Source organism: Coturnix japonica, chromosome 20 (assembly GCF_001577835.2).
Source record: "Coturnix japonica isolate 7356 chromosome 20, Coturnix japonica 2.1, whole genome shotgun sequence".
Classification (NCBI taxonomy): domain Eukaryota; kingdom Metazoa; phylum Chordata; class Aves; order Galliformes; family Phasianidae; genus Coturnix; species Coturnix japonica.
The window spans coordinates 11,949,601-11,969,770 of NC_029535.1; the positions used below are offsets into that span (position 1 = coordinate 11,949,601).

At 46.5% G+C, this 20,170-nt stretch overlaps 1 long non-coding RNA gene across 1 annotated transcript; it reads right to left on the reverse strand.

Moving 5' to 3' along the window:
• Positions 1-161: 161 nt before the first annotated feature.
• LOC116654296 lies at positions 162-7,259 on the reverse strand. The gene is made up of 3 exons (XR_004309436.1): positions 6,823-7,259; positions 5,894-5,955; positions 162-4,534 (listed from the first exon to the last, which is right to left on the reverse strand). It is a non-coding gene; the product is annotated as an uncharacterized LOC116654296 (long non-coding RNA).
• Positions 7,260-20,170: the final 12,911 nt, after the last annotated feature.

Genomic DNA, 20,170 nt, shown 5'->3' on the forward strand with positions numbered 1-20,170 from the left:
AGAAAGAACAGGACCTCCCCCTCCCACCTATTAACACTGCAGTGCTCTGCTGCTTCTCCAGTCTACTTACAAACATTCATTCAGCATGAATGCAAGATCTAATACATCACCACTAAGGCCTCAAAACATTGGCACTATGGTAAATGCCATTTGGGGTCTGGACATCCAACATGAATGTTATGTCACCTGCACCAACACACCTCTGTCACTTGAGCTCCATCACTGGGGTGGGACCATCCATCTCAAAGAGCAAATCAATGTATCACAAGGCAGATCACTAACAACACTCATTAGCACAAACCAATTAAAGCTGGCAATCTTGGCCCACAGCCCTCCCCCTCCCATCTGGACTCTCTGCCTAATCAGGTTCTTTTCCTCTCATCCTTACCCTGGCACATTGAGATTTTTTTCCAGCCCTGGAAGTAACCACCATTCCATGACAATTGCATTTTCTAGTTTATTTTTTCCATCCTACTTGCTTTGTGCAGGGCCTGCATTCAGACCATTGCAGCCAACATGCCCCAAGCACACCCTGTCCTGCAGGGCAGCCTCTCTCCTGCCCATCCCTGACAGCACAGGTCAGGAAGGCGCGAGCACTGCTCAAAGCTCCTCAGATACCCAAGGGTTTGACTTCGCAAAAAGGACAGTCCAGATGTCTAGTCCTCTAGAGAAAAACGCTGTGTGCAGGAGATGAGCCCCATGATGTACAGTCTCTGCCCACTTGGCTGGCTGTTGGCTGCTGGTAATTTGCATCCAGTGTGTGCAGAGAATGGTTTGATCCAGGCTCAGGATTCACACAACATGCACAGTGCCACTTTTGTCTAATGCACCCAGATTATGCTGAGGAGAGCCTGGGTCTCTACAAAGACACCCATTTTGCTCAAAATATTCCCCAAGACAGAGCAAGAGCTGGCCTCAAGCCTGCAGCAAGCTGCTCGTCTGCAAGTCTGGACTTAGAAATGGACTCAAACATATGGCCTGGGTGATCTGGCTCTTCTGTTCTTGGTGCCTGCTGACCCTGAAATATAAAGATGAATCATGATTTCAACGGCAATAATTTCAGCAGAGCCTTCCAGTTGCTCTGGAACTGGATCGTCAGCCTTCCTCCTCTTGCCAGAATGGACATCAATTCTTGTGCTAGACCAAAATCCTTTCTGTTTCTTTGCTATGGAGCTGTGTCCTGCACTAGGACAGCCCAAGCCAGGAACTACTTGCCGTCCCAAAAAGCATGGCCAGGCCTCCACCCAGCAAGATTCATCTCTATTTCTGAACCATCCACCGGCTGTAACCTGCCTGACTTTGGGCACTGAGTGCCTCTCAAACTCTAGGGCCCCACCACTTACTGCCCAGGTGTCAAAGTATGGAAGTACATGGGGCATCTGTGCCACCATGTTCACAGTGAGGGACCACGTGAGGGTCTTAGGTCCAGATGAGTACAGTGTCAGCATGCAGCCTTGCCAGCCATGAGCCGCCCATGATACATCCCACTTTCCTCGAGCAGGGCGACCTACCAGCACTGCTTGCTTCCTCCATCCCTATGGGAATACATGGCATCTGCAGCACATTACCATCCTTTCAAAGAAATGTTGTCTACATCAAGTAGAAGCATTTAATTAGCACTTCATTCCAAGCATGTGGTTCAGCTCACAAATCCATTTGGGGCCTGAGATGATTTTCAAGGGTGGGTGGAAAAGAGTCGAAAATGCCAGAAGGCCAATGTCGTCTGCAGCAGTCCCTCATTTATGTCCTCACATCGTTGTTAACTTAGCAGGGAAGCAGCCATGGGTTGTAGCACCATTGAAGTGAAAACAGGCCCTGGATGCAAACACCAAAATGTCATAGGAGCAATATTTGCCAATGCCATACCTCACCTCCATGCTGCTTCCCACCTGTGGCTGTTCTGCAGCTGTAGGGTCCCTAACAGGGCTGTCCCTGTACTGCACATCTCCCTCCCCATCCCCACGCCCAGACATGTGGACAGGCAGTTCGCACAAGGGGCCTCGCCCAGGGGAAGCCCTGATGATTCAGACACCCCTCTGAGTCACACTCCCTCCATGGGAGAGGCTCCATTGCTGCTGGCCAAAGTGGGTAAAACTCTAAGTCTGGGCCTGGGGAGAGGTGGGTGGTGACACCACGTCCAGCTCTGCGCCTCTGCTCCCTGCTGCACATTTCTCACTCCCCTTGGAGATAAAGAGCCTCATGCACAGCCTCATTCTAAGTAAATAAGCACAAAGACAGTATTGTTTAATGGAACTTGTCCATAATTTTATCAGTTCCTTTGAGGACTGAGAGATTCAAGCGTCCGTATTGGCCTAAATATTCCTACTTGGATGGAGAGCCAAAGCTTAAACTGTGAGCTTGCTGCCAAGATCAAGAGCAAGTCAAAGGACATTTACAAACAGATGAGAGCAGTGATTGCACTGGAGCTGTTGGAGTGACCTGGCCGTATATTTTGCACTTCTCAGGCTGAAATCTGGATCTGATTTGCTTCAGATTTTTGCCTTTGTTCCTTCCTGATGCCTAAAATAAAAATGAGTAAATAACTTGGTACACATAAAGAATATAGTGTAATTACTACTGGGACAAATCTCTGTCAGACATTATGGCAAAAGGACAAGACCAAGTAGCTGTGATTTTTGTGTGTTTTATACACACATGCACATATCTGTCTATTCCTAGATAGATACAGATATGTCTATTTATATCTATCTGCATCTATCTAATGAAAACCTCTTCCTTGGCTGAGCACATGCTACAGCTATTAAAGCCAGCGTGACTGTGGTGAATGTGCATGTACAATCATTGATCATCTCTTGCCAATTTTCTGTGCCAATAGTTTTCTATCTGTGCCTTGCTTTGGCACAAGCAGTCGTTGCTGCAACTGACACGGGTAATTCACAGCCACTGCAACCCACAGCACTGCAACCCCCCATCACTACCAATAGCACCACACTGGATGAGCCGGACTGCTGTCATTCTGATGATGGAAGATTCACAGAAAATTCAAATGTTAATGCAGGTTAGAAGGCAACACACATCTCTGAAACTGCAGAGTTCTGATTTCCAAAATACAGCAAACAGAACATTAAGGCTGCTGCAAAATCTTCGGTTCAGGCCATAAAGGAACCTTCTGAGACCCATATTTTACACGCCGGTCTGCACTGCCAAGCAGCCTATAACTGTCTCCATTCTGCATATGTATATCTTGCACTTCTGAAACCCCAGGGCTGCATTTGTAAAGCAGACACTCAACAACTTTCCTTTTTGTGTGCGCTGTTGCTTGTCTATACGTTGCTGCACAGACTTTTTCTTTGGCAGGGAGTTCCAGGCACACTATTATTATGGGCACAAATATGGATTTCCTTTGACAATAAAGTCCATAACATTTCACGAGGTAGAACTTCTAATGCTGTATCTAACACTGGGAAGCTTTGTTCTCTGCAGTGGTATTTGAGCTCATGCCTGTTTGAAGGCTGTCGTATTAAGGAGCTGCTCTGTGTCTCATGTGGGATTGTATATCTCATAGCAGTGTGTAATTTAGTGACTCCACTCCAGCAAATTACAAAGTTCAAGTCAGACTCTGGTCAGACATGGAGCAGTGAACAATGTGTGCCACCAGCACAGCTCTCCTGGGCTCTCTTAGCAGATTAAAATGTTGGCTCCAGTTTGCCAGAATGTAAATGCAAAAGTTTCTTGTCCCGATATTTGCAATTACTGTGGCTGCGTGTCTGCTCACAGTAAATGCAGCTGGAAAAGGCTACATTTTCTTTACAGAATTACATAATTCAAATCATTCACACATGCTCCTGGGAAAAGCGCGGCTGTCCAGCCCAGGCCTGCTCTTGCAGGGGTCCATATCCAAGCATGAATGCCAGCAGCCGCAGGAGCAGCACTGTGCCACTGAGCATCCCCAGCAGCTGCCACAAAGGGAGCTGCTGTGCCGGGAGGGAGCAGCACACAGAGTTACTTTCATGGGGGAGCAGAGGTAAAGAAAGTGCATATAAGGGTAAGAATTCTGGGGAGGAGACCTTCATTTACATCCTCTGAAAATACAGAGACAGAGCATAAGGAGGAGAGGGGAAAGACAGCTTAAGCCATTTATTTCTGCTGGCTTTCTTTCTCCTCTGCACATAACCCCTGGAAGATTTCCTGATGGCACAAACGACTTCATGTGTATCTTGTTTACTTTTGGCCTGCATAGCTTCCTTTAGAGTCAGCCCAGCCCCTGTTGGGAACACGCGATAAATCTGGCTTCATCCAAACTCTCTTTTGGAATAGGCAGGGGTGTCCCTGTCAGCATGTCAGGTTAGGAATGCTCTGCTTGGTTCAGTAGAGCTGGCTGTTGGTTTCATCCAAAGGCCAACATTAACTTCCATCGTCATTTGTTCTCCAAAACTTGTGGTCTTCAGAATTGCAGGCTTTTCACTCATTTTTTATAGTACTGATTTCCTTCCTAAAGTGAATTCCTTTGTTGCTTGTTTTGATAGTAAATCAAGTCAGTCGTATCCACTGGAGATCAAGGTAAAAACTTGATCTTGAAGAATAGAAGAAAAGAAGAAAATTTTAGAAAATTTTCAGGATGATACCTGAAAATGATCACAGTACAGAGCAGAATCCGAGTTATTGCTTTTAACACAGATTTTGGGGTGCTGCTGGAAGCCAATTCAGACATGAGCTTTAACATCCACTTCTGAACAGTCACTCCAGTCATTACCACCTTTCAGAAGACCACACTCGTTCATTCATAAGAGAGGTCTTTCCCACTAGGAAGCCTGTAGGGTTCATCATTTTATGAGAGGAATTGGTCCAGTGTGGACAAAGCCAATAACATGTTACATTTTCTTACGCTTATCCAGAACCACAGCCCTGTCTGTAATGGGGAGAATGAACCACAGGGTAAAGGGCTGGGTGGTGATTTTCCTTTTCAGGTCACAGACAGATCACTTCCATGGCTGTCAATCCCCAAGTCTCTTCCCAGACATAACCTTACTCCTCTCTGTGTAACCCAGACACTGCTGCATCCTTCAGACCTGCTGATATTCCTTAAAACTCCCAGGCCCCGCTCTTTAACTTTATTTTCAGCCCAAGGCATTTGAAATTTATGAATGCTGAGTTCTAGGTTGCCTGCTCCAATTTTCATTCATAAAATATATGCTTGTATCTCCCGGGGTGCAGATTCTGCACTGCCCAGCTGGTGAGCTGCCAGGCAGAAGCGTTTGTTTTCTCTTTGTGTATACAGAAGCAGTTCCTGGCAATCAAGCACAGCTCAAAGGAGCTTGAAGGCATCGTGCCATGGGGACATGTAGATCCTGGCTGACCACAGTCACGCTGGTTGGTGCTGGAGCACACAGAGCGTGTCCTCAACTGATAATCTCATCTGGTACAAGAGCTGATGCTGGGAATTTTCCTGCGCTTGCTCTAAATCACAAAGCAGTTTCATCTCTGTTCCACTCCCACGTCTTCTGGGAGAGGGAAATGCAGCTCTGCTCATCACAGGGCACACAGCAGGGCTTAGTGCCACAGAATAGGAATGCAAAGGGCAAGGTTCTACTGCGCTGATCAAACCGTTAGGCTGAATGTACTGCACTGTGGACATCACTTATTAATATCATAATGAGAGGTACCGTGAGTTATAAAAACAGAAGTCCTCCTCAACAGAGAAATCTGCCTTAGAAATCAAAAAGGAACTGTTTGTATTTGGGGTTTCATTACAGGAAAGAAACTCTTCCAATTTTACTTTCTTTATAACATAAAAATAGCACCAGGGTTCAATCTGAAATCTAAATCCTTTCTATTTGTGTTAAAAACAGTTCAGATTTCAGGGTGCCTTTGTCCAGAGCTGCATTTCCCTCCATTTCCTTTTGGCTGTTGGCCCTGAATTCCAAATCTTTACTGTTTTCTTGTGGGTTCCATCGAAATCCCTCCATCAGACCATTTCCTGTCATTTTAGCCTCCCTGCAGCAGATAAAACAGATTTAAATAAAAATCAGATTATTTAACATATTTGTGTGTTTCTTTTTAAAAATAACCAAATTTTAAAAGTAAATTGAGATAAAAACTTACATTGAAATAAAAAATTAATATAAGCTTCTGAAAATTTGGTCTACACAAGCACTTTTCCTATACACCCCTTTTCCTCTGCTGTTGCAAAGGGAGCCAAGCAGTTACTATCCAGCAAACTGGACATTGAAATAAGGCAATGAGCTCCACATGGAGCAGTATTCACACAGAGGACTGAAAACCCATTGCAGCACTGAAGCAGCAAAGAAGTTTGATTTCTTCAGCTTATGCACAGCAATGGGTGTGAGAGCTGAGCGCTGCTGGCTCAGACACGTTGGCTGCACACTGATGAGAAGCAATTGGTTCTGTGCTCTGACAGCTTCCCCCTGTCCTGAGCGCATCCAGTTTGACTATGAAACATGCGTGGCTGCACGTTTCCTTCTGAGGGCTCTGCAGGGCTGGTGGGCAGCTTTTAACTGATCATTTTAAACTGCTGCATTTGTCATTTTCAAATTAAATTTTGGCTTTTATTCAAAAGCAGTTTCACACCAACTGGAAACAAAACAAGCCACCCTGTAAGCTGTATTGGTTAGGTTGGTTTTCTTTGCCAGGGTAGAAGGTACTGATTGCAGAACAGCCCAAACACTGACCCCAAAGGTGGTTCCTCGGGGAGAAGACAGAACAAGCCACCTGCATCCAGGATTTCAAAATTAACACTAAAAACCATTTACAAAGCACAAAAGCAAAGCAGCCTTAACTCAGCTGTTTGAAGCAAATGCTTCTGGTGGATCGGTTGGATTGTGACTTTTATTTATCACTCACATGGCCTAAATCCGTCGGGCCCGAACGTGCCCTCTGTCCCAAGCAAACCCGGCCGTCCGGGCGGTTTATTGTGGGATGATAGCGGGAGACACCGAACCCTAATTATCGTGTGCCGGTAAAAGGGCAGCACGGGGCAGCACGGGGCAGCACGGGGCAGCACGGGGCAGCACGCCGCGCCGACGGGAGCCGTTCTCCCGCACAGCCGCCAGGGGGGTCCCTCCTCCTTCCCAAGCCGACCCGGAGCGCTCCGCTCACATCCCCGCCCCGACGGCACCGCCCGGCTCCGTTCATGCACGTGCAGCCAATTAATAAGGAACCAGCCGACTTGTAACGGCGCTAATTATTTACGTATGCACGTTAAAGGCTCATTGTTCCAGGACTCCTACACGAAAAATTAGCGCATGTGGAAGCCTGAAGCTTCTTTTTTTTCTTTCCATCGTGTGAGAGCGTCAGCAAACCCCGCGCTGTTACTCGGAGGGCTGTTATTGACAGGGCTGTTATTCACAGGGCTGTGCTCACCGGAATCCGGGGGCTTCTGCTGAAAGGCCACGTCATTCGGTTCGAAGATGAATGCTCAGCCACAGAGGGTGGGCTCACCACAGAGCGGGAGCTCACCAGTTGTTGGCTGTAATGCCGTGCCCACCATTACAGCTCTGCACGCAGCTGCTTGTGCTGCACTGACAAACCCTACAGCCTCACAGGGCCTCACAGTGAAAGCCATCAATTTATTTTAGGCATCTGCATCCCTCCTGGATCCCATGAATATGGCAGCAGACTGATGTGGCTCAAACCAAATGTGCAGGTCAGAGGCGGCCTTGCAGGGCTGGGAACCAGAGATACGAGTGATGTGCAGCTTTTCTCTGCAAATTCTCCTCCTTTAAAAAACAACGTGTCTCCTCTCACTGTAGGAAGCCTTAGCAAAGGATCCTGCCTAACTTTCCAGCTGCAGGGCAAACCCCCTCATTGAGGTGGGGCTGCAGGAGCAGAGCATGGGCAGTGCCAGGCAGCCAGCAGAAGGTGCATCCCAGGGCTTGGAGCTGGTGGCAGCATGGGGAGGTGAAGGTTGATCCCAGGTACACGTAGGAAATAGTCAGTATTAAAGAGGGAAGGAAAGTGTGAGCTATGCTGTTCTACTAATTCAATCAGTAGACTGGAGCTCAAATATGTCTTTTGTTTTCTGCGTATCAGCTGGACATTCACATTCCCTGATATTGTTCCTCTATCTCCAGACAGAGCAGCATGAGCCTGGTGTTCTGCTACTGCCTGCACCACCACTGTGTCTCCGCAGCCACAAAAGAGCAGTCTGTTCTCCTTTAAGAGCAAAACCTTCAGATCAAAACAAACGTCCCCTGAGCAGAGCCACTGAAGCAGAAGCAGACCGTGCTGTCCTGCTGAGAACTGCTCCACACCATCCCAAAGGTTCAGTGTCCACGTGCCGTTCCTACTTGTTGACTATCTGGGTATTGTATTCCCTGTATTCTACTCACAAGTCAAACTCCCTGTTTAAGGACAACTGGTCCCACAGCCCCCTCCCTCCTGGAGCTGCCAAGTCAGAGAGCAGTGACGTTACCATAACATTTGATTAGCTCAGTAAAAGTACCAGAGAACATTTAGTACCAGAAGGGGCATGATGGGACATTCATCCATCACACTGCCTTTGTACAGAGCCATTATCCACAGAGCTCCAAGCACTGATCCAGCACTAACAGACATCTCCACAGTACTCTGAATTGAGCTGCTGCAGAGAAGTTTCAGGTGACCCAGCCTCTACCAGGCTGCCTAAGCCCAAACCTGTTTTAATATACATGGTTGGTTGCTGAAAACCAAGGCGCACCATGGCTGCCTGGGGGGAGGAACATCTGAGAGGTCTGGTTTTCACTGGCTGAAATGTGAAGAGTGCAAATCACTGAAGCAGTTTAAACAATCTTAATAAAGCCAGCTCTGAGTTAAGCCTGCTCAGCAGCCGTCCTGGTGGTGCTCCAACTCCTCATTGGGAACCCTGCTGTCTTCTCACCACAACGTAATTTTTATACAGCACACGGGTGTGGGATGTCATTCTTGTCGTGTGCTACACATGTACAGCCCTTTGTGCTGTGTAAATCACAAGGCTGTGGATGGAGAAACACAGCCTCGACTGCTGGGCTGTCAGAGTCTATGGATCAAAGCTTACCCAAAAGAACTGCTTCTATTGCCAATGTAAAACTACATGCAAGAAAAATCTTCACTTAAAACAGGTCCATAGAAGAGAGAAATAATTGAGATCATATTCTTTATCACCAGGAAGGGATGAGCTTTAAAAGTGGTTTCATTCTTCCTTACAACTGCTATCAATCTTGACCTTCCCATACAACTCATCAACATCTGAGTCAGACTTATTTCTCCTTTGAATAAAGGGAAGAAGTGATGAATTTTGACAAAGACATCTTTATGCCTCAGAGTGTGTCAGAAATCTGAGTTAAGGCAGAACTAGCAAGGCCCCCGAATCCTTCAAATAGTTTGAAAAGACTCTGCTCCTCACAATGGATCAGGGCTCTATTTGCACAGTATGCCTCACTTCATCGTCCCACCAGTTACCAGTGATCAGGATGGAAAGAGTCTGATGAGAAAGAGAGTGAGGGAGAAGAAGCGTAAGAGGTTAAAACATGGGAGATCCTTTAAATAGCACCACATTAGTGAGACAGAAAGCACAGAATGGCTCACACACACTTTTCACCCCTGTGAAACCCAACTGACCGAGAGAAACCTTTCTGCTGGGAATGGGTGAACTTGGTTTGCTCCCCATCTCGTCAGTAGTTTGTTCTGTGCTGCAGCACCGGTGGTTCCTGTGAAGGATGGAAGAGCTGTGCATGTGGGGTAACAGAGGGATCCAGCTCCAGGAAAACTGCAGCACAAAACAAACTGCTTTGCACACAGACAGTGATTTTGCACTGTGTTACTTCTGAAAGCCAGATGCCTTTTTAGAGGGCAGTAGAGTTTTATTTAGCAGTGAAGCCATATTTAGTTTTAATTATGGGCAGCCCGGCCCCAGGCTGTGCCACCCCATGGAACTGCAGTGATGGATCCGGGTGCTTCCCCACACAGTTCTCCCACCCACCCTCAGCAGTGTTTCTCAGCACATCCCTGAATGGGTTACATGAGTGAAAACAAGCTCATGCTGTTGCCTAGTGAGGTACCCCGTGTAATTAGTGACTGTCTCTAGATGGTATAAATAGTATTATTAATTACACTGATATTAACACTGCCACTAACGCTACAAGGTCTCATTGTGGATACAAATTGGGTTTGCTGCAGGATCACAAGTCATTAGCAGAAGGAATCTGCCGCTTAGCCCTCTCTGCTCCCTGTGCAGAAGGCACTCACAGGCATCAGGATGTCTGTGTGCTACAGGGATATCTAACAATATCATGCTGTATTTACCAGTATTGTCTGCAACCCTAACTGGGACCAGGCACAGAGACAGGAAACTCTCACAGTGCTCAGTGGGGGGGTGAGAAATGACCCCCACTCAGGCAGAAATGGAGGAAATCTCATTAATAGCCACATCTGCAAGGAGGCTGCAGTTCTGTTTCCTCGGCTTTAGTCATCAATCAGTTTTTATTACTTTCTTTCCTATTGCCATCTACGCTTCTGCTACTTTACACTTTCCCAAGTTAATTAATGCTAAAGATTAAAACGTACCTGCATGAGATGTCCTACTAGAATTAAAGGGGAAAAGCATTTAGAACTAAAGTTTGATGAAAGAACCGACTGGGGAAGAACAGCATTTGAGACGTCAGCAGCGAGCGCATCTTCCTAAGGACTGTGATCTCAAACTTCTGGTTTGTGAGGCAGATTAAGGAAAACAAAGGGAAAACAGAAGATCCCTTTCCTGGTTAAATCTGTTTTTAAAACCTCCATATTTGGACAGTGTTTTACTTGGGAACATAAGAACACAAAGGGCCCCAGATGAGTGTGTAAGCAGCAATTTCTTTGCATTCTGCACAGGAATAGCAACCCCAGATCAAAATCCCGGGGGCTCTGCAGAGCCAGGAGCTGTGCAGGGAACTTGGGCCTGGAGCTGCTGCTGGCTTGTAGCCCAGCTGTGATTGATCACCGCTATCAGCATCCCCGGGCTGCTCTGTGACTCAGGGCCTGCTGTAAGCACATTCATTTGAATTCATGATGCTCATAAAATAGAGCATCTAATTACCATTTGCAAGCATGCAGTTTGTGGTAGGCAGCTCGGAAGCTGTAGATATGAATGCAACAAACATCAGTGCAGCAAACATTTGGAGGCTTTCTAAAAACCCATAAAAACAAGGGCTTGTAATAACATTTAATATCAAAATGCCAACATTCAGAGGACAGAAATTGTGAAACTGGTGGGGAAATGAGCAGAAACCCATACACTGCACCTGGGAAATGATTGTGCCTGGGAAAAAAAAAAAAGCAGCAGATTGGAATTGTGAAGCATTTTCACTATTAATAAAACTTCAGCAGCTCGAGTTGCCAGGGGGGTGGGGGAGAGAAGAATAAACACCCAAATGCTGGAGGTGGTGCTAAATGCATAGGCGGGACTATTTGTAGCCACTTCCATTCTCTTTGTATTTCTGAATTAATTCAGTCTTCTTTAAAAAGTGCCATCAGCTTCAGAGAGAGCTGCAGACTGATGGGGTTCCTAAGCACGTGGTCTCCCAAGTGGTGGATGTAGCACTTCCTTCACCAAATACCTCTTCTAGCACAAAATAACCTAAACCTACACCTCCCATCCCACATTAGCTTTACACTACATTAATTTAGTAACGTTGCTCCCAAGCTTAGAATTAGGACCTTTGATATCATGCAGTTTAAGCACTACCTTACACACCCCGTGTTACCTGCATTCACCCCTAACTAAAAATACATTGGGTTTTGTTATTGGTTGGGTTTTTTTTGTTAACACACTTTGCTGTGTGATTTTTCCTCTTTGATTTTCCCCACCTGGCTAGATAAGTTGAAGGGCTCATTCTGCAGAGCTGAAGGCAATTCCCTTCCTTACTGCGGTGTGCTCCAATGTTGGGATTTCCAGCTCTGGAAGGAGCTGGGAGCTGGCAATGCAAAGCACAGCTCTATTTCTAAGAGAAGCAGAATGCTTTTATTCAAATATGGGCATTCAGCTGTTTTGTTCTTTGCTGCAGAGCAATAAACACATTCCTTCTGCAGCTGCAGGATGGGTCACTGCTAAATGCAGAGTCCAGGTTTGGACACACAGCTAGAAAAAATGCTATGGGTTTCAAAGGATCATGAAAAACAGTGCAAGCTGAATCCTGTAAAACCCACTGGCGTCTCTTTTTACAGTTTCCCTGTTAAGATAAAACATACAGTTTACTTTCAAACTGAGCTTTAATGTTTGGGAAGAGGAGTGGTGTCACAGTAAGTGAGCAGGGACATCTCTGCTCTCAGCAGCAGGAGCTCCGAGCTCAGCACAGGTTCCCTGCTGGCAGCAGTGCTAACATGGGACTGAGCAAACAGCTGCAAACATGAGGAGAGGGCTGAGCATGGAGCCCTACGGATAGGGGAAAACCAACGACTGTTTTTGGACTTGTAAATAGAATATATGTGATACAGAAGATGTAGCTGGAGAACGAGCCTCGTCTTTGTCTTTGTTCTTCCACAATGCAGTGTTCTGACTATATTAACTTTTTCTTTTTCTTTTTTCTTTTTTTCTTTTCTTTTTTTTTTTTTTTTTTTTTTTTACTTTTTGAAATAGATTTAAAATATTTTAACAACTGAAACTTTGAGAAGATGATCTGAATAGAAGCCACTCCACTGCACTCAGGACCCTCCGGCCTGAAGCCACACTGTATGGCTCAAACACCAGCACAGGTGTGAGGTACTGTCAGAACTACACCATTCTCAGTCCTTCCCATGGCTTTGTGGGGCCATCCAAAGGCTCAGCAAGGTGAGACCCCCTCTGTGCTCCATGCCAGTGCTGCTGCATCCAAAGAGACACAGTGACACAGTCCAGCTGCACCAGGAGCACTGAGCTGCTGCCTGCTGCTCGCTGCTGAGACACACGGGATTCTTAGAGACCTCACTCACAAAAAACACACTGCTCAAATTGCAAGAAACCAAAAGATATCAGCTGGCTGAAACCTGCACAGAGGGAAAAGAACTTTCCCAGTTCAAAGAACGTCAACAATTGCATTGGAGTAAAGACCAGAAGGGAACCATCAGAGCCGTGAATCCCCGCCTTCAGAGCTCCCAACCCTCTGACTTCTGGCTGAAAACACCAACGTTGCCTTTTTTGCATCTGGAGGAGGCAGGGGGCAAAGGCTGCTTGGAGTAAGGCTTCTCCTTTGTGCCCTCAATGGAATCCCTCAGCACACAGCAGCCGGGAGGTGGGAGGGTTGAGGTGCAGGAGGCTGCATGGCTCCCCGTGCCCGGCTCCTCACCCACCTCCAGGGCAGCCAAATTACTAAATCCCCCATGTGTTGTGAATTTCAACCTTCTGTTTTCTCTGCCACTCTCTCTGGCACACAGGAACATTTCAGCGTGTGCAATCCTTAAATGTCAGTGTAATGGGAAGCAGATGACTCTTTTATGACAGCAATTTTTCACTCACTTTTCTTGCTAAAACTGTGCAGCAGGAATAAAAAATAGATTTGGATGGTGAAAATTGTGGTTTAAATCAGATGCCATCTATTTCTCATTGCTTTTCCCACGTGAAGCACAGAAATGCATTCAAGTATCAGCCTCCTTTCAGTCTGCTCTGGTGCAAACAAACTTATGAAGCATTGCCAGCCCTGTTGCGAGTTGAGCTTTGTTACGGGCTTAATGACCTGTGCTGCTACACACTGCAGCACACCCTGGGTGCTGCTTCAGAGGAGTGGCAGTGTGTGGCAGACAGCAGTGCTGTGTGGGGTGTGATGGCAGGAAGGGCACACAGCTTTTATCCTGTTCCTCCTCCCAGCTCCCTTCCAGAATTTTGCACGAGGCACTTGCGCAGCCTGCAGAAGGAGCCAAGGATTTAATGAGCCTTTGAAAGTTAAATAGTTTGTAGATGTGACAGTTCTGAAGCCTCTGTCTGCAGAACACCAAAAAAAGCTCTGTTTCTGTACATGGATGAAGCTGAACTACTGAACACTCATCCAAAAATGTCCTCACAAAGTATGGGAACTGCCGGCTGGGACAGGTGCACGTGTTTAGGAAAGTCACCACCTAAGGATATGCTATTGCTGCTACAAGTGGACAAAAATATCTGAGATTGAGAGGATAAAACAGCATTGAAAAGGTGGACTACAGATGTTACAAATGCACAAGAATAAACAGACAATTCCTCGTCAAAATACCATATTTAGGAAAGAGGCCTAATGATCTTACTCTGAAAATGAATCAAAAGAGCTGCACTGTAGGGTAATGCAACCATCCCCCCTTGATTCAACAGCTCTTCTAACATCACTAACGCGAGGAGTCTTGAGTTTGTTCTCTTCTGCCTGAGCCCTTACAGCTGTATGGGCAGTCTGCAGCACAGCTGGCTGCTGCATAAAGGACCTGAGCTGCACATTTCACCACTGCCATAGAAATGCTGCACCCAAACAGATGCACAAACACTGTAAGCCCAGAGAACAACATCTTAAGCATGTTCTGAAAGCGAAAGAACCAGGTCCAGATTTGATCCTGGGTTTCTAGCCTTAGTCCTGGCTGCCTGTTGCTGACACCACATTCTTCAAGAGCTCTTGCTACACTGGGGAAACCACCAGGCAGCCTTGACAGGGGATCCCATCACCTACTATGTGAGAACAGCTGACAAAAGAACACCAACCAGGACATCAAAGGGAAGATCTGCCCAATGCAGCATGTTTTCCACTTACCCTGCTTGGTTCTCAATGAGATCTTGGGGGTCTGAGGCACCTGAACAGGCAGCACCGTTCACCTGTAAAACCAGAACAGAACAGCAAACAATTCAAATTAATTTTGTATGAAGGCAGAACAAATGATGTTATTTGCAATGCAGATATGATTTCAAGCTTCATTAGCATTTTCTTTAAGGTCTGTTGCCTCTATGCTCAGATGGAGTGGTGCTTCCCAGACTCCCAGCCTGTTCCCAGCTCTCTGCCTGCTTCTTGGTTCCTTTGATTGGGGAAGATAACAGAAGAACACAACAAGCATCAAAATCGATGGTGATAACATAAATTGCTTTGCTCCAATTTGGAACTAAAACCTGAAGGTAAGTTTTCATTTTAGTGGAGTAAATTCTTGATGAACTCCAACACTGGTGTTACTCTGCCTTTGCTTGAATCGCCTCCAGGAAAGTAAATGTGTATGAACTTGTGTATCGATTTCCACAAGCAGAAACCCAGACCCTATGAGCTTGTTTTCTGTTTTCAAGAGAACAAATAGAGAAAAGTGAGAAAAAGATTGGTAAAAATGGAAATGTGAAATAAGAGCTCCAGGATGTGGCTGCTCTCAGCTCCCTTCTCTCCTGGGTGCTCCTGCATTTACAGTAAGGAGGGAAGATTCCCCCATGGTGTGAGAGTGCAGCAGCACTGCGGGTTTATGCCTCTGGGGTCCGGGCAGGAGTGGGACCACAAAAGCAGCACAGCAGTCCCAGCACTGGGTATTTATTGTGCCTGGTGCAGCTCCAGCACTGCACTGCTCTGGGCCTCTCCACATGCACTGGGCGTAGATCAGCTACAGGGTGGATGTATGGTATGTCATTTGTCTAACATCAAGTAAATACATTTCATAGAATATATGGGAAAAAACTACTGTGGAAACATGATATTATGGACTGAAAAAAGCTACACACTGGGTAAAGCAGAGGGATTGAGCTGGTTTACAAATTCAGGCTGGTAGGATCATACACGATGTATAAACCTCCATGTGACAGGGAAAAATGTTATCAACTACTGTAACTTTGTAACTGGAAATATTGAGATATTTCCCTTCTGAGCAAGCTCTCAAGGATGGCTTAAGGGTACAGAAGTGCTGGTGTTCTGACTGTGGCCCACTAGAGGTCCTGCTCAACTCAAATTGATCTAAACCAGCTTTTCTAAACCCGCTTCAGTTAAAATGCAAATGAAAACATGCCCAAATTGTGCACACAGAATAGATACATGGATGCGTACACTAAATTTAGGATATGCAAAATTGCTTCTGTTTCACATGCCCAACAAGTGCCAGTACAGCAGTACAGCAGTCCATTGGTATGGCCAAGGCAGCCGGAACATGGACTGCTGACCAGACCATGTGTGTGATCACAGCAGCCACACAAAGCATTAAATACACACCTTTTTGTACCACTGAAAAATAGAGCTGAATGCCAGGTGCCATCTTCTGCCCTGTACTAAAATCCTGTCTTGAGTTCACTGAACAGCCTGCTGAGGTTCAGCACGGGGCTGCCAGGAGCCCATCTGGCACTCAGGATTCTTGCATGAAACTGGGTGCAAATTGTGCATCTGCCACAGCCAGACACCATCAGGAAGTGAGATGTGAAAAGCTGGCTCTGCTTAGGGCCCTCAGCAGGCAGCCCTGTGCCACCAACTGCACTGCAGAGCAGAAGGGCTCACAGCAGTGCTGGGGTTGAAGCACACAGAAAAGTTGGTTGCACAGCACTGCAGGAACAGTGCTGAGAAGGCAAAAAAATCCAAGAGGGGAACTGAGATGTGGACTATACCCAAAGATAAACATGCACCCATAGGTGCTGTGATGGACTTTGATTGAGATGGAGCTTAGCGGCTTTGGGATCCCAAGTGCTCCCTCTCAGTCACTGTCGTCTCTGGTAAATCAACCCATGGTTGTGTATGGGGAGCACTGGAAACCAAGAGAGCCGGCACGGTGTGTCACAATGTCTGCATGCTGTGAACACATGGCAGTCATTCACGGCTTTCACAGCCCACATTCAATCTTGCTCTGGCATCAGAACAGCCTTACTCAGCTCCTACTTTGCTCTTTGAGTCATAACTTTTTGTTTTATAGACAAAAATCAAGTTTTCTACCTTCTCAGTGCCATAGAACCAAGGCAGGGAGCAGACTCCCCTGCATTCAGCACAGGGAAGCAGCACAGCTCCTGCTGGCAGCAGCTTTTTCAGAGCAATGGCAGATGCAGACAAACAAATACCAGCTGGTAGAAAAGTCAGGTCCTGATGTCTCATTTGGGGTTTCATTTTTCACCTTCTCATTTGAGATTGCCTTTAAATCAACACAAGAGGCTCTCCAAGGCTGCTCACACACCATCGCTGCAATAAACCTCTCTAATCATATCTTGTGAAGACATGAGTCATGAGCAAAATTCTGAAAGCCAAAAAGGCTTTAAAATTAATCTAAGTAATCATCACATCACCACCAGTGCTGCCTAAATCCTTCCTGCAGTTCACTTTGGCATTCCACAGATAAAGATAAGGGATGTTTCAGAGTCCAGCTGGCCAAGCTGCCTTAGCCCGTAGGCAGAGATACGAGAGGAGAAAAGCCATACAATACTGAGGGTTGGCTGAACATTATCTCTGTCTGTCCTGAAGCCTGAGCACCCAGACAAGGAAACAATTTCTGAACAAAAAATTCAAGGTTGTATATTTTTACATTTTCCCCACACCCCCTTCTATTCTCATCGTGGTTTTTTTACCTGTTCAGTTAACCTGAGAGCCTGCAGTGCTGCAGCCACTAACCCAGCTGCAGCCCAGGGCCGCTCTCCACATGGCTTTGGCATGGCCTCTTCTGCAGAAGCCTCTGCCTCAGGGACACCCACTGCCTGCCCTGCCCTGCCCATCCCTCTGCGTGCAGTCAGACAGCTTCACATCCCGCATGGAGGAAGGCTGTGTAGCAGAGTCTGAGTGAATGAAATTACATTATCTGTTGGGGAGCTTTGTTAGAACTGAGGAAGAAGACCACGGATTGGAGAGCCCTATTAAGCTGATCTGACCTGAGTCAAACCCTGCACCTATGGACAAAGGACAAACAGGATGAGGAAACTGTTAATACTACAGCCACGGCCCTCCCAGTTAGAGGGGAGAGCGTGCGAGGACTGCGGCAAACACGGGAGGAATTTGGGATTCTGTAGGCGTGGATCTAGCACACAAAGTTCCTGCAGCGCTTGTCTGAAACAAAACAAGGTCTTTGGTGTCACATCAAACTTTCACAAAGTATTAATACGAACACACTCCATTCCTCCATAAAGTCCCATGGAAACGGGTCACAATCTTCTTGTCAGATCGCATCTGAAAGGCACTATACATATATTTTTTTCTATTTATATAGCCTGCATCACCATAGTAACTTACCCATCTGTTAATACTACACAATCTCTTCCTTTAGTCAAGGGAGGGAAAATTCCCACAATCAGTGCTGGAGGTTACTGCACCATTTCCAGGAGTGGTTCTGAGGAACATCACAGCTTAACAAAGCCTGGCTGCTTGTACTGCCCATACAGCCCATACAGCCCACACTGCCCATACAGCCCATACAGCCCACACTGCCCACACTGCCCATACAGCCCATACTGCCCATACAGCCCACACTGCCCGTGCTGCCCACTGTGGGAGCAGGGAAGGGAGGCTGCCCTCCAGCACTGTGTCACAGACAGTGCTGCACTGGGGCACAGAGAGGAGTAGAATCAATTCCTGCATTCTGCTCCATCTCATGCCAACTCAGCTGCTCTAAATGCTAAATTTCTTTTTAATGCTTGAACTGGAAAAAAAAGGCTGGAGAGAAGCTGAGCCCACAGAGGGGCCGTGGGCACCATTTACTGCACACAGTCACTGAAAGCTGCAGCACTGTGAATGTATTTCTGACTATGTTTTACTTCCTCATTATTAAAAACGGGTTGCAGTTGATTCATGGTTTTGCTGCAGTCAGATGAAAACCAATTACCATCACATTGCAAGCTACTTCTGGTGCAGACTAAGAGGGAAACGCTGCTGAATTCCTCAAGCAGTGGCAAATACAGCTCATATTTTTTGCACACTGGGCATTTCCTACCAAACTTTGTACAAGCAGAACTATGCTGACAGTTACACGGGGCCATCACTCCTGAGTGGAACATAATCTTTCTTCTTCAGAGGAATCATTGGCTGAGGTGAGGTCGGGGTTGGGGCAGTGAGCTCTGATGCCTCTGGGCCCCTCCTGCCACATCCCAGACAGTGCTGCTTTGCCCCACATTTTGGAATGGCAAATTATAATTAAATTTGTGCAAAATAGAATGCCAGAAAGGTGAAAAGGCTGTGCTTTAAATCTATGTAAGAAATACAGTACGGGAAATATTTTTAATTGGTTTTATGAATTATGTCCATTTCATGCTGCTGTGCACTGCCTGCATTGGGGAATCAGCAGTTTGTCACTGCAATGGGCTCCCAGCTCCCGCTGAACACACACTAACAAGAACCAGGAAACAAGAGCACAATAAATACTGCAGAACAAATGGGAATGCTTGTCACCGCACAACTCATATATTTCCCTTCAAAACGAGTCTCACTCCTCCTTGGCTTGACAACAAAATGTGATTATCTTTGGCCTAACTGGAAAAAAGCCTCAGAAAATGCTGATTGCTCCACAAAGTCATGTGTCAAATTGTAGAGACATTTCATTTCAAAAAATGTAGAACATGTGGGGACTTTCCAGAGCAATCAAGAAGAGGGAAATGTTTGCTGCCTGCAGCCCTCACTTGCAGACCTTTTCTCCCTACATCAGCCTGCAGCAGCACCCAGCGCCCTGGCAGTTGCCTTGCTGCAGACAGGCAGCCACTGAAGTTTCGAGATCTGCATCACATGAAGTTCGAAACCCCACCTTAAAGCACAGCTCAGCTGCATTTCTGCCACAATGAAAATATCTTCTGAGGATGGAAATCAGTTTCTTTCCCAACTCCATTTTAAACAGCAAGTCAGAAAGAAAAACTACTTCCTTCACTCTGTAAGGATTTTCTCATCTCTGCGCCCCGTGATAAGTGCAATTCCAAGGTGCACACACAGTGCCAAATAAGGAGGTAATGGTCCAAGACAGTTCCTTCCCGTGACAAAACAGCCACCATCTACAGGAAGGGAGGAATGCAGAAGGGAAAGTTAAGCAGCCCCTCTCTCTGGCACAAACGAAGCCATTCCACTCATGCAGAGCAGGAACACAGCAGCTGCATGACAGCAGCACTGAGCATTCTCGTGTTTCTGAGTTTGTGGCATCAAGCACCAGGCAGGACTCTGCAGCAGCCCACACAGAACGATGCTCTGCATTCAGTATTGCAGGTGTGCACCACGGGACAGTCACCTGGAGCACACCAAGGCAACAGCTCCATGGGATTTCAAGAGCAAGAGCACTAAGAAAGAAGCACTTAAGCACTGATCTAAAACAAAACTCCACTGGACTAACCAGACCCCTCAGGAAAATAACAGCTGTGGCCACAGAA